The 10,513-nt window shown below is 40.3% G+C and overlaps 1 protein-coding gene across 5 annotated transcripts in view; it reads left to right on the top strand.

The window, feature by feature from the left end:
- The first annotated feature begins 2,607 nt into the window (after positions 1-2,607).
- The window catches only part of thsd7ba (thrombospondin, type I, domain containing 7Ba), a 140,907-nt gene continuing 133,001 nt past the window's right edge, over positions 2,608-10,513 (top strand). For 4 of the 5 annotated variants that reach the window (XM_061692618.1, XM_061692619.1, XM_061692620.1 and 1 more), the window contains exon 1: positions 2,608-2,773. The gene's annotated coding sequence lies outside the window, so the exon portion shown is untranslated. Of the gene's footprint in view, positions 2,774-2,888; positions 2,931-10,513 lie in introns of those variants that run through there. The other variant, XM_061692617.1, reaches the window with a different exon arrangement.

Raw genomic sequence — 10,513 nt, 5'->3', positions numbered from 1 at the left:
GTGGCTACTCTGGCAAGGGGCCGCGGGGCCGTGAATCCTGTGCGGTTCGCCGCTGCCTTGCTACACAACGCGCATGGTGGCAGAGGCCAGAGGCACTGCAGCCCAAATAACACAAAATAAATTACACTTCATGGAAGATGTATTTTTTGAGTTGTGGACATAGGTTGGTGGCTAACTGCATGCTGTACTTGTAGAATTGGGTCAGGTTATCATGAATAAGGAAGTGGCAATTTCACCGAATGGCCAGTGCATGGAATAAGGGTGGGCCAACTCATGTTGTTCCCTGGTGACTTCAGCGTGACCCCGTTTTTGCACAGCCTCAAAAAATCCAGACAATTGAGATGGTGAAAAACAGTTTTAAGCTTTAGTATAGCTCAACAATTCAGTGCTATATTGTTCGCAGTCTTTGCATGTTTTTAACACTTAGCTTCAAACGTATTTAATATATTTAGAAACAAAACACGCAAATGACGGGTGCATCTTGAATGTTTTATGTTTACTGTCGAGTTTACTGTCTTGTACCTGTGTTGTTTACGTGTTTGTGTATGCTTGTGTTCAGTAAATGTAAGTATTATGATATTTTATAAAGGGGTTAAATGAGAATTGGATACAAGGACAAAATTCAGCATTAGTGAGGTGCGCTTGGCCGGTTGTACGTGGAGAGGTTACTTTGCGACAATATACCCGTCAAGTACTTGCTGGTGCACAGTAATACTTTCATAAATAGATTTTCTATCATCTTTCCTCGATTCTATAACTGACTTCGGGTGAGAGACTGGACACTTACTCACATTCACACCTATGGTCAATTTAAGAGTATTTTTGGAATGCGGGAGGAAACAGGAGTACCGGTACCTGGAGAAAAGACACTCAAGCACGGGGAGAACATGCAAACTCCACACAGAGATTCGAACCCATAATCTGCGAGGCAGATGCATTTACCAAATGCTCCACTGTTCCACCCAATTATTTCCCACAAATTTAAGTATGCTAATAGTGTGTGTAACTGGCTAATATAAACCCCGGTTGGGGAATGAGTCAGTGGTTTGAGAAGAAGGATTCTAATTCTGGCTCCCCTTCAGACTACATTCAAGTGTCCTTCAGCTCGGCAATGACCCCATAATGACTCTTGATGAGTACTGTGACACCCGAATGGCATGCGTCCGCCATCAGTATGTCACTTTAAGTGAGTGTGCACATGTACACTTTCAGTACGACATGAGCTCACGTTGGTGGATATGATTGCTGATTTTCTTATGATAAGTTGAACTTGATACTGGCTACTTGAAAAGAGCACATCACTAAACAGAACCCCCCTCACTGTTAGATTACTCTTTCACAATGCAACCCTTAGTAGAGTTGTGTGCTGACTGTTAAGTACCATTAGATCTGGTTATTAATCTCACAAGCATTGAATGTATAAAGTGTCTGCAATTAATTTTCTTTTCACATAATGTTTCACTATTTCAAAGACCTTTTCACTGGGGAAATGCTCACCCACTCGCATAGCAATATGCGGATGTCGCAGTGTAGCAGCAAGCTAAAACAATTTTGACCATAGCCTCTGACTGATCAGTAGTGTGTACTTTTGTCAGGTCAACCTTTTGTGGTTACACCAAGGAATAACTGCTTTGGAAAAAAAACAAAGTCAGGAAATTAAGTCAAACACGAGGAGAGGGTACAAGGGAAAATGGAAAAACAAGACAAACCTAGAAAATAACCAACAAAATTGATTGTTGGCAGTGCTGCCCCTTTAAATTACCAAGTTTTATGGAAATTTCCCTTATTGTGTTGGTCTTACCATAACATTCCCTTCCTATGAAATGTCCATACGCAAATAATTATTTCAGAGCATACACAGAGATTTATTTGTAAAAATATGACTTAATAATATAATTTCTACTTTGTTGCTATTTGGCAACATATGAGAGGTTTAGATAGAAGGTAAGACTTTCACTGATGAAAAGTTCAGTATCTTAACTGAAATAAAAAATGTCATAATTGGCATCAAAAAACTCCATCCATATAGCACTTATCCTCATTAACTTGTGAGTGAGTTGGAGTTTATCCCAGCTGACTTTGAGTAAGAGGCAGGGTACACTGTAGACTGGTCAGGAAAAATAACACAATTACTAGTTACTGCATTCTTAAAATATTTTTTTTTTTTTTTTTTACTTACAAAAAAATAAGAAAACAGGTACTGCAACAATTTAGAAAAATAAGCGCAAGATCTAGAGAAAAGAGGTTAGTAGAAAAAGAGAGCGGTGGCAAAGATCTTTGAAGACTGGATAAAGAGTACTTGCGCGCCATATGTGGTTTTGCATGTACGGCGTTAAACAGGAGAGGGGGTGTGTTCATTTAGACCCAGCAAGAATAGCTTATTAGGAAATAGTTTCTCTTAGCCAATGGTTTTGAGAGAGACGCATATGTCATTTGGCTGAGTAGTAGCACCTCCCCGAGTCAATACATCCTCTTCAGTGTAACGCAGCGCTGTGTGAGAGCATTACTGCCACTGCTCCCTGCTTTCTTGCTCTCTTTCTCTGTCTTGTTCCACACCAACACTTTCTCTCTCTTTTCTAATCAGCTCCTCCTGCTCCCCTTCCTCCCTCTCTCTCTCTCTCTCTCTCTCTCTCTCTCTCTCACACACACACACACACACACTCTCCTTGCCTCCTCTCCGTCCTCTTCTCGAATGCTGTCCCACTTGCAGAGATATGATCTGTTACAAGCAGCAGCAGCAGCAGCAGCAGCAGCAGCATCACCAAGATCCCAGGTAAGACCTTTTGTGATTTATTCACTTTGCACTGAGGTGGCGCAACACTAGAAAGCTCATTGCTCACTGGCCAGTGTGCACAAATTGATTTCTCTGTGTTGCGCTGTGCTGTTTTGCTGTGATGAATTTGATGTTAAGCTCGGAGGGACAGTGCGAGGTAAGTTGTTTCATACCTTAAGTGAAGCGTCCAAGTATGGCTTATGAAGTGTGGCAATGACAACTGGGGCAATCTTGTTTGAATTGTGTGAGAGGGAGGATGAAAAGTGTCTTCAGCTTGTAGGAAGGAAGGGGACAGAAAGATGCTGTAAATCAGCATCATCAAAGCTGGTGCATGGAATGGTGTTCTGAGTTGCGGAAGCACGAGCTCAGGTTGTTGGTGGGCAAGATCAGCAGGTGTTGAGTGAATTCATTCAATTCCAAACTGTATTTGCACTGCAAAATAAATAAAAAATAAAAAAAATAATAAAGCTTGTGTGGCTATGAAGTCATAAATGAATCCTGCTTTGATGTGACTTCATATTAAATTATACATTGATCAAACCGTTCACAATCTGCATGGTGCAAGAAGATTTCAGTCTCCTCTGTGCGCATTTGACTGGGTCTTCTCCTGATTATAGATTGCACAAGGGAGAACTTGAGAAAATAAAGCAGAGAGGAGACACGTGCGCAGTCACAATGACACCGGGAGTAAATCGGTGTGCACGGAACATTAACTCTTCCGGTTTTGAGAAACAGGATGATTAGATGATTAGAAGTCCACTGTTGTGTGACACAGGAAAAGGTTAGGCCATGACAGAGGTGACATTGCTATTCAGTGATATTTATAGCATTTACCAAAACAGTTCCCTTTAAGCCTCACAATAAGCTTTGGAATTATTTCAATTTAAATTGCGGGGGGTTAAATTGCATTTCTTTTTCTGTGCTTCTCACTAAAACCAATTTAAACTTAGTCAAATTTAAATTAAAAACAGAGCATGTGGAAATCCTCAAAATCCTCTGGGATGGTGTCACTTGACAAATGCGGTCCTGGTGGGCCAGTCTGCCAGCTGTAATGCCTCCAATTTATCTGGAGGAGCCCTTGAAGATGTATTTTGCAATAATGACTAATGTGGACATTATTGGTTTAATTAAAGGTAGTCTTTGCTGATAACTAATCTGTGAACTACTCCCTTCTAATGTTCCACTGGGTGCTGTAAAATAATACACACTGATGCATGAAAATGAAACCTGAAAATAGCTGAGAGCAAAGTTACATTATGTCTCATAAGTAATACAGAGGTGTTCTTATATTTCATTCATGACGGAGTTTATAGTGCTCTCTTGGACTGCAGGGAGAAATAGCTTTGTGATGTGAAAAGACATTGGTTGTTGAGGCAAGACATCAGACAGACAATGGAAACATCTGGGACTGAAGCATCTTCTTTATTTAAACCTCCACTGAACACTTTTTTTTTTTTTTTTTTTTTTAGCACAGGGTTTCAACTTGGATAACGGTACAACAACCACTTAAAAACTTGATGGCAATTTTTTGAGTTGCATTGTACGAAGATACATTGGCTTCCAAGTTGTTAGTCTGCAGTACCTGTAGTTTGTTTAGTGTACAGAAAACAAGTCATGGTACTTTGGCAGCAAACGGTATTTCCTTCATTCCTCCCAACTTTTTTAAAAAAAAAAAATAAAGGACTGTTGATACTGTACCAACTTCCCTTCTAAGTAGATCAACTACACATTTATCAACGGGATATATGCTATTGTGGTCTTCTCCACCTCAGCATTTCTAGTTATATTCCACACATGCCATTCTTCAACAGCACTCAGCTTCCTCAGATGGATGTGCGACATACTAGAACCTCTCTCATTGCAATAAATAAAACAATCGTCTCTTTGAGGAAAAGGCAGCCATCTAATAGGTACTCGCCTGATGCAGTCTTTGTCATTAACCCAGCACTCAGCAAGGGACCCAGAAAAATATCAGAGTTTTGAGGAAATTAGAGTCGGGGAGACGGATAAAGCTGGTGCCTTTTCAGTCCACTGAGGGTTCTCTTGCTGACAGCTATACTCTGTCTTTTTTTTCTGGCTGGTTGTGAGCTGCCCCAGGTGTGACAGGCAGCCAGGGTAATGGGGGACGTTTGACAGATGCATATTTCCAACCTTGAATGCTTCATATAAAGAAGATAGATGGCACAAATTCAGGCTCAGCGTGGGACAAACTGTTGGGTCGTGAATCACTCGAATGAGTAGCCCGCCTCGATGCTTGATCCATCTGATGTGAATCTCACAACCTTTCCACGTTACTAATTGCATCCCAGCCTGATTATTGATTGAAATACTAGGGCTGAGGTTTGTATCAAACTACTGCAGGCTCTGTGTTACTCTGGCAGCAGGCTACTGATGGGAACAACAGATCTTTTTGACTCTATTGAATCACTAGAATCATTCAGTTCATAATCAGTTGCAGGTTTACGTTCACTCTGTAATACGTTCACTTACTGAGGGATGGTGCATTCACAGACCATAATACACAGTCATTTGCGAGAGATGCAGATTTACTTGCGGACAAATCATGAAGTCTTCCCAGTACGTTCACTCAAAAGGTTCCTTCGTTTGAACGGACTGTTACTCCTAGAACATGTTATGTTTGACTCGCACATTATTTTATTCCCCCCCCCCCCCCCCCCCCCCCCGTTTCTGTTAATGTTAGTTAGCTTGGGATGGTGGTGCATTCTTAAATGTGGGTTGAAGTGGAGTGTAATGCGAGTTACAGAGATTCTAACAAGTAATATATTACATTTTTTTTAGTTAATGCCTTAGATCAGCAGTCTCCAACCGTATAGCCACTTGGTACCAAGCCGCTTAGAGAAACTGCACTGAAATTATTTTATTGATCATCAGAGTCCAAAATAAGTTACTTTAAAAATCAGGAGCATCCACCTGTGCCTCTGTACACGTCAAAGCGCTTGTTTAGATCATTGTATAAAAGTAAATCCAAAAGCTGGAAAAAAAATGAATAAAAAGATGAAAGTCTTTGGAGAGAGCTTCTTTGGTCAACTGGTGAGGCAGAAGAGTCTACAACTTCCAAGAAACGAGAGCTGCATTTAAGAGAAAAAGATCAGCAGACCTACTTAAAAGACCATTTATCAATATAGGTCGGTGATTCTTAAATTATGTGTAATAGAGAGTCTGCCTCACAGTTCTGAGGACCGGGGTTCAATCCCCGGCGACGCTTGTGTGGAGTTTGCATGTTCTCCCCGTGCCTGCGTGTTTTTTTTTCGGGCGCTCCGGTTTCCTCCCACATCCCCAAAACATGCGTGGTCGGTTAATTGACGACTCTAGATTGCCCGTTCAGGGTGTACCCCGCCTCCTGCCCGATGATAGCTGGGATAGGCTCCAGCACTCCCGCGACCCTAGTGAGAAGCGGTAATGAAAATGGATGGACGGATGGATGGATGTGGCAACAGGCTCACAAATGAGGCAATGAAGTGTTCAAAACTGCCCAAATAGCACTGAATATCTATCTATATCTTCCATTTCCAACATCCTATAATTTCTGAAGCGGGATTTTCATTGTCAACCATTAATTACCACAAGATAAGAATGGCTCCTAAAGATTTAAAAAAAAAAAAAAGAAAAACACAAATTCCAACAATTAAAAGGTACAGTCAGAGTCATGATGAGTTGTAATTTTCTAATTTGTTTTTGTTTCTATGCCAGACCATCAAAATATTGCTTTACATAAAACTGATCCATGGCGAAAAAAGTTTTACTGCCTTAGATCACTGCATGATAGCACAAGGTAATAGAACACTGCCGAATCAGACACTTATAGACTCAACATTTATTGGCCTTTGCCTTACATACAGAATCCCCTTGCAGAGAGGCTTAATACCGAGATGGAATCAGACTGCGACAATTGCTTTCAACAGTGTAGGACGGGCAACATGAGTTTTGGGTGTGGCACACAGGCCCCGTCATGCCACTGATAGTTTTCCTAACACGACCCAGCAGATCGCAGGGTCGTCGTCATCCCCCCAATTCTGTATGAAAACCTTTCGCACAGAACAGTGATGCAGGAAAAATCTGGGACAAAGCCAGCTTTGGTGGGAAATGTAAAAGGGACATTGACAGTAATGAGTTGTGCAGCGTGTTAGTCCCTGGTTGTGACCTGTTTTTCTATTACTCATCTATTCAATGTCAATCAAAAGACTCATTGAGCTGAGCTTATTAGTATTATCATCTCAGTGGCACCTTGAATTACAAGTGGCCCGACTTTCAAGGTTTTAGTGTTACAAGTCGTTGCTTGGTCAGTTATGAGCGAGCTTCAGGTAGTGAAAAAACAATAGAGCAATTGAATGAAACAAACAAAATGGAAAATGAGAACACTCGCAAGTATCTGCTGTAGGCCACAACTCACGCCCAGAGGCCCACATGCAGAGTAACTGGCCAACCCAACTCCAGCTCCTGATGTCACTCACTAGGCCACACCCATTGAAGGCACTCATCCAACACACAAATACCACAGTATGTCCAGCAATCTGGTATATGCGCAACCTACCTCCGCATTCAGCCAAACGGGTAAAAGCATTTCCTCCTCGCTCGGGTTAATGGCGAAGGGGAGGGACCATATATAGCACCCGTGGGAACTTTAAAGGCCTACAATGTCTTTTTTCAAAGATGTATGGACAATATTCGATGTTTAGGCTTCATTCATATTTACTTATCATATTTGTATAAATGAATGGTATACTATACATGTATTGATCTTAAGTTTGAAGACACCAGCCATAAAGTAAACAAAATTTTAGCATGTTCGGCTTCAAAACACTCATGCCATCAAACCAGTCATGCGTGTTAGCGTTGCATACACAGAATGTCAGCTCTCTCGTTTTCTGGGTTTGTTCACGTGACGTTCCACATCGCAAATTACACTCTATAAAACCAGTTTATTTCTTTACATTCTCTTTTGTAATGCGTTTGTACGATACAAATGCTATTTTTCTTTATTTTGGGGGATGGAACATATTAATGGCATTTTAACATATTTTCTATATGAATAAGTTGAGTTACGAGCTTGGTCACTGAACAAATTAAACTCCTATGTTAAAAGGTACCACTTTATTATTATTATATGAACCTGATATTTTGTTGAACGTGATTGTACTGTACATACAATGGAATGACTGGATGATGTGACTTAGATTACGGTTCCGGCTGAGTCAAATACAATATATATTTGGACCCCAAAGCAAAACAACAGAAGATGCCCGTTTACAGACTTTAGTCAACAAAGGGAGCACACTGACATGAAAAGATGACTATAAACAGAAAGTGACGTGACAGAAGGGCAACGTGAAAACCATCTAGCGGACCGGTAGGTACTTAAATATAGGAAGCTAGGAGAACAAACTCTAACCTACACAAGGAAGAGAAACAAGAACAGAAAAACAGCAGACGAAAAGAGCTACCGGCAGGACGGAACGAACGTGGGAATGCGCGAGAATTGAACAAAGCTGGTAAGGTAATGGCAACAAGCGAAGTACAATTTCTCAGCGCTTTCCTCCTGCGTTTCCTACGCTTAAATACACTGCTGATGACAAATCACCAGCAGCTGCATCGCGAGAGACTCCGCCCACAGACCCCGCACACAGGGACTGCAACGCAACAGAAAATTCCACACATGGAACAAGCAAACAAAACAGGATATGACGGTTACATTGTGATTCTTACACAACCATGCATTCTTAGTTTAGCGAGAAGCTCAAATTTGCCCACATGGAAATGAGTGCATCTGTTTCTATGTTTCAGCCATTGGAGTTACTGGTGTGTCGTCTAGAATGTACCTCACCTTCTTCCAATAACAATGATGAGATGGGCATCGGCTCCCTAGAAATGAAATGTTTGTCTAGTGTGACTTAAGTCCCAATGCAGCATTGAGAATTTATCCGAATGTGTGAGACTTTAAATGCAGATTAATCTTTTATAAAGCTATCTGGCCACATTAGAGGCAGCCGAGGCAAGGAGATTATATTACATTTCATATAGTCGAGCACAGTTTGTCTGCGCAAACACACTGCAATGTCAACGAATCTGTTCGATGAAGATGAACTCCCCCTTGCAACAAATGTGTCAATTGCCAGGTCCTATTAAGATTTGAATCCACTTTACTATTTCACTTCCCATTTTGTTTTTATTTTTATTCTGCCCTTGTTAAAGATTTCATCAACATTTAATTGCTATTGTCATAGTACAGGGGACAACACCCTTTTTATGAAACTGAGAGCTACTTCTTGGGCACCTATTAATGTGAAGGGCTACCAGTTTTATCCACACTTCTTAAATCATGTTATTATTAATAATTAACCATATTCATCAATGTGAAGACACTGATCATATCAATGATTTCTCACAATAATTATCAACACAATGTTGGTGACTGCTGCTATTGTATATATAAGAATTTATAGTAGGGTGTATTTTGAGAGGCTATAGAACCTACAGAATAATTGGAAATATAAGCCATTGTTATTGTCCTTTTTTGCATGAAAAGCCATGATCACAATCAAACATTACAACCCGACTACATAAAAAAACAACATGATAAAATTACCTGTTTAGCCATGAAAAATACTATGCTGCAAACATTCATGTTGGAATAGCTATCTGAAAAAAGTGATTCAGCGGGCAAACTTTTGACAATGAATCACAATTATGTCATTGTTTGCATTTGTCTGTCTGCAGTAGGAGCGAATGTCATGTTACAAAAGGCCATTTTACCCTTGAATAGTCTCATGTCACCCATGAAGCCATGAAAGAAAGTGAGAATTATGATAATCATTTTCACTCCATTTAACTTTAATGTTTCCAAATAGCATAAACATTCCTTGAAAACATCTATTAATTTACGTATGCATATTCTTTTGACTGCTACTTGGCCAGTGCTGGATGACCTTGTTTCTTAGTTGCACCAATATTGTATGGCTTGGCAATGTTCGCATGAATACTGTAAGATAAGTTTATAGACTACAAACAACCACTCAAAAGTAACCTGAAAAATTATTACCTTGGGGCTAAAAAAAATAAAAATAAATAAATAAAATAAAATCTTTCTGCAAGAAAAGGTATTTAATATTGTATTCCCCTCTGGGCTCTCCACTGATACCAACTTGCTTGCAGCGTGCATAAAGCAGGAGGAGGCAACGTGTGTGTGTGTGTGTGTGTGTGTATGTGCGTGCGTGCGTGCGCGCGCAGTGTGTGTGTGTGGTGCAGGTTACATTTGCCTCATAAGGTGATGCTTATATGAGCTTTTAATTCATATTCATATTTGGGAGACTCAGCCCTGCAAAAGTAAAGAGGTGCAGTCAAGCAAAACATTACTTCCCCTGTGATAACTTTAACAGTTATTGTAATAAAACCTTTTATTATGTTTTTAATTGGTGATCATAATATGATTTTAAATATCAGGTGGGGAATGTCCCTTGGATTTCCCAAAAATCCAAATTTCAATCCATTCGTATTTATCTTGTGTGTGGTAAAATAAGGACTCAGGTGCATTTTGGCATGCATTTCCATCAAAAATGTTTTCCCCAATGAGTAAAATTACGTGTTTGTTGTTGACAGATGAAATGCTCTTGATAAAAGAAAATGCGCTGCTCTCCCGTGATGGCTTCCTAAACTGCTTTTTTTGGGAGGGAAGTGTCAGCATGGATTTGTTGTGACATCCTCTTCATCTCTAGCATGACGAGA

Source organism: Phycodurus eques, chromosome 12, assembly GCF_024500275.1.
Source record: "Phycodurus eques isolate BA_2022a chromosome 12, UOR_Pequ_1.1, whole genome shotgun sequence".
Taxonomy (NCBI): Eukaryota; Metazoa; Chordata; class Actinopteri; order Syngnathiformes; family Syngnathidae; genus Phycodurus; species Phycodurus eques.
This window is presented reverse-complemented; position numbering and strand designations above follow the sequence as displayed.